Here is a 5,051-nt window from a genome sequence, read left to right as displayed (position 1 = left end):
TGTTAAGAATATTAGTTGATTTTATGTTATTATCTGATATATACTGTTTTCTATTTTGAGTTGGCCGATGATACCTACTCAGTACTTGTGCCTTGTACTGACCCCTACTTGTATTTGTTTTTCTTTGTTAATTGTGGAATGCAGCAAACGTGCCATCGTCTTCAACTCAACCGCAACTCTAGCCAGTCTTCATCAAGCCAGATTTCAGGGTGAGCTATTGCTTCTAGCTTGGACTGGATCTTCCTCTTCATGTCTTGATGCCTTGAGATTCCGGCATGGACTAGCTTTTCACTTATTTTAGCTTCTTAGATACTCTTAGATTAGTAATTTGAGGATAGATGTTCTTGTGGTGATGACTTCCAGGTTTTGGGAATAAATAATATTAAGTTTTTATAAGTTATTTAATCGATTTTCATTAATGAGTTTTAAGTCTTCCGCATTATATTTTGTTATTTATGGTTGAAATGTTGGGGATTGGATTGGTTGGTTCGCTCACATAGTAGGATAAGTGTGGGTGCCACTCGCTACCCGTTCTGGGTCGTGACAAAGATAAAGTTCAAGTCAAGATCAAGATCAAGATCAAGATCAAGATCAAGATCAACTCCAAGTCCAAGTTCAAGTCCAAGATCAAGATCAAGTCCAAATCCAAGATCAAGATCAAGATAAATCCCAAGTTCAAGATCAAGCTTTAAATCCCTTGAAATTATATTTGAAAAGGCGAATTCAGAGGAATCATAGAGATTGTAACACTCGCACTTGAAATAATAAATCGATTGTTGCTATAATTTTTCATTCTTGATTATTGTTTTATCGACGCAGATTTTATTGTCTACAAATTCTGGCACGCCCAGTGGGACAATCTCTACCTCTCATCTCAACTTTCCAAGCATCAAAGAATATCAAAATGTCTTCCACTATAGAAGAACAACTAGCAAGCTTAACTAAAGTAATTGAAGGCCTGACAAAGTGCGCACATGAACAAGATGCTAAACTTTCAAAGTTAACAAATAAGATGGAAAACATGATTGAAAGAAGATCAAGTCATTCACCTCTGAAGCTTTCTAAAATTCAAGACAAAGAAGTGTCTTGCCTAAAGCAAACAAAGATCAAAGAGATTCATATCTCAAACGAAGGTTTGATTCCAATTGATCATAGAGGCTATCAAAGACAAATCTGAGTCTTCATCCAAAGTTTCTCCTATATATGCAAAGCCATATACACAAAAGATTGATAACTTGAAAATGTCTGAGGGTTATCAACCTCCTAATCTTCAACAATTTGATGGCAAAGGAAATCTCAAACAACATAGAGCGCACTTTATCGAGACTTGCAATGCTGTTGGGACGTATGGTGATTATCTTATTAAAGAGTTCGTTCGATCTCTCAGAGAAAATGCCTTTGATTGGTACACAGATCTTGAACCTAATTCTATATATAATTGGGAGAGATTAGAGCAAGAGTTCCTTAATCGTTTCTATAGCACAAGACGTGTCGTTAGTACGATGAAACTTACAAAGGCTCGTCAAGGTGAAGATGAGTTAGTTGTTGACTTTATCAATCGCTGGAGAAGTTTGAGCCTCAACTGCAAAGATCGCCTTAGTTAAATTTCTAGCATTGAAATGTGCATCCAAGGATTAAAACCCAATACATTTGAAAGTTGGGAACTTGTGCACGTGATATGGAATTAAGCATGACTTTAAGAGAAGATCAACAATCTCATGTCTATGGACCTCATGAAGATGAAGATATAGAACTCCAAAGTGGGGGAAAGTCTGCATCCGAAGATGACTTTGAAGAGTCAATGTATATCTAGACGCTCCTTAACGGATGAGCTTAGGTCTTCACTATATGTTGCAAGGATTAAAGCCCAATACATTCAAATAGTTGGCAACTCGTGCACATGACATGGAATTAAGCATGAATCTAAAAAAAAGATCAACAATTTCCTGTATATGGACCACATGAAGTTGAAGATATAGAAAAACTCCAAAGTGGGGCTGCATCCGAAGATGACTTTGAAGAGTCAATGTATATCTAGACGCTCCTTAAAGCATGAGCTTAAACTGTAAGCTACAATGCTCCTTGAAACACGAGCTTAAATTGTATGTCACTTAAATCTTCAAGTTAAAATGATCATTGAAACACGAGCTTAAACTGCATGTCACTTAAATCTTCAAGTTGAAATGCTCATTAAACACGAGCTTAAACTGTATGTCACTTAAATCTTCAAGTTTGAGTTAAATCTTCAAGTTGAAATGCTCCTTGAAACACGAGCTTAAACTGTATGTCACTTAAATCTTCAAGTTAGAGTTAAATCTTCAAGTTGAATGCTCCATGAAACACGAGCTTAAACTGTGTGTCAATTAAATCTTCAAGTTGAAATGCTCCTTGAAACACGAGCTTACTCTATATGTCCCTTAAATCTTCAAGTTTGAGTTAAATCATCAAGTTAAAATGTTCCTTGAGACTCGAGTCTAAACTGTACATCATAAAGCTCTTTGAATTTGAGTTAAATCTTCAAGTTAAAATTCTCCTTAAGGTACGAGCCTAAACTGCATGTTACTCCTGGCTCGCAAGAGTATAAACTGTGTACGATACAACAAAAAAAATCACTCACTCCTTCAGAACTACGTTGCGGCTTGATCCTCTTCATTGAGGTATGTAGGTACTTAGAACCATATTCTAAATTCAGTTGCTTGAATGCCAATAAACCAAATGTTCCCACTTGATTTGTTACATGAGTTAAAGTTATGAGTAAGCTTTCATAAAACTTCAAACTTGCATCAAATGGTGGTGACTCAATGGGGGCAAACCCTTATGAATGAAATTGTTTCAAGATGAAGTTTTAAAATCTCCAAGTATGCAAGTTGAAGTCTTCAAATTCTTCAAGCCTAGTCTTTGAAAGATAAAATATCTCGACAAGACTTGAAGAAGGGGGCATTTGTAGTCACTTAAAATTTATTAAAAATAGATTTATAAAGTTGTTTGGATTATATTAAGTTAATAAATATATTAGTCCAAATAAATATTATAGATTAATATAATTGATTTAATTATTTAAATTCAGATAAATATGAATTTAATTAAAACCCGCTCTATATAACCTATATGATATTTCACTCAGACCTGATTGGCCGAATGGAGTCCTGTTCCAACCACAACTCCTCTATTCTAAAACTATAAATAGGGGTCTCATAATTCAGAAAAAGAGAACCAAGAATTCTAAACAAGAAGCTAGAGAAAGCTCGTGGATCAAAAGCTATAAATTTCTCTACAAGTTCAAGAATTCAAGTGTTCAAGTTTAAGATTTGAAGAAGTCAAGATCAAGTTCAAGAACGATCAAGATCAAGACCACCAGATTCTAGATCAAGCTCGAAGCCCATGAATTCAACTAGAAAGTCAAGATCAAGATAAAGTTTAAGTCAATATCAAAATCAAGTCCAAGTCCAAGTCCAAGAATAAGTCCAAGATCAAGTACAAGAACAATCAAGATCAAGACCACCAGATTCAAGATCAAGCTCGAAGGCCTTGAATTCAACTAGAAAGTCAAGATCAAGATAAAGTTCAAATCAAGATCAAAATCAAGTCCAAGTCCAAGTCCAAGATCAAGTTTAAGAACAATCAAGGTCAAGACCACCGGATTCAAGATCAAGCTTGAAGCCCTTGAATTCAACTAGAAAGTCAAGATCACGATAAAGTTCAAGTCAAGATCAAAATCAAGATCAAGTCCAAGTCCAAGTCCAAGATCAAGACCAAGTCCAAGTCCAAGTTCAAGTCCAAGAGCAAGATCAAGATAGAGAGCAAGATCAAGATCAAGATCAAGATCAAGATAAATCCCAAGTTCAAGATCAAGCTTTAAATCCCTTGAAATTATATTTGAAAAGGCGAATTCAGAGGAATCATAGAGATTGTAACACTCGCACTTGAAATAATAAATCAATTGTTGCTATAGTTTTCCATTCTTGATTATTGTTTTCTCGACGCGGATTTTATTGTTACACAGATATTTACACCAAGTTAATACATATATTTATGTATTAAAACATATTGTTTATTATACTTCATTAATCACACAATAATAAATATTACATTGCTTGATGTAAATATTCGATGCAAATAAATTTTTTCTATTAATGCTATTTTCTTAAAAAATGCATACATAAGCACCTATAGCATACATAAGCACCTATGATTTCAGAACTAGCACCTTGAAATTGTATTTGAAACCAAAGTTGAAGTAACAATACTTGGATGTTGTTCTCCATTCATTTGTTGAACTGCATCATTGTTCTGTATAAGCTTTTGAGAAAATACATTAAAAAGTTTCTGACTGTGACAACACAACTTATTTTAGCATACAAATGATTAAATATTTTCTTATCATTTTTTTAAAATTTTTTTCAACCCTAACACTATAATATCAGTTTTACAATGACAAGTGAATTCCACATGCAACATGTCATTGACACGTCAGCGCCACATTAAAAATTATTAAGTGTAAAAAACACACTTAAAATATCTTTTTTTTTACTTTCATACCTAAATTATTGATTATGTGAATTTTTATACCTAAACCATCATTATTAATTTGAGAAACACACATCTCTCTTTTATAACACTCTCCTCTTGATACGTGTAATACACTCTCTCTTTAGTTTAAAAAATCATCACATCATATTCCATAAGAACAAACCATTTCACCTTGAAAAAAATTAAATAAATTATAAGTATTAGTTAAACTTTAAGATTAAAAAATTATTATCCCAATTTTTTTTATAAAATAAAATGTAAAATATTTTTCTTACTCCTCCTCCATCACTTCCTCTCACCGTACCTCCCTCCTCCCCCTCCCAAATACTAATTTAGATATTATCTTTTTTAAAAAAAATAATTCTACATACTCCGTCTAACCTTCCCCTTCAAATTTTTTTTCTCGTTTTAGGTATATTCTTATCAAAAATATTTTTCATCTGCCGCCGCAAGACTTTTTAAAATAATTTATTTATTTATGTTATATTTGGTACATGAGTAGAAAAAATTATATATATATA

Source organism: Solanum pennellii, chromosome 1 (genome assembly GCF_001406875.1).
Source record: "Solanum pennellii chromosome 1, SPENNV200".
Classification (NCBI taxonomy): domain Eukaryota; kingdom Viridiplantae; phylum Streptophyta; class Magnoliopsida; order Solanales; family Solanaceae; genus Solanum; species Solanum pennellii.
Note: the sequence above shows the minus strand (reverse complement) of the source record.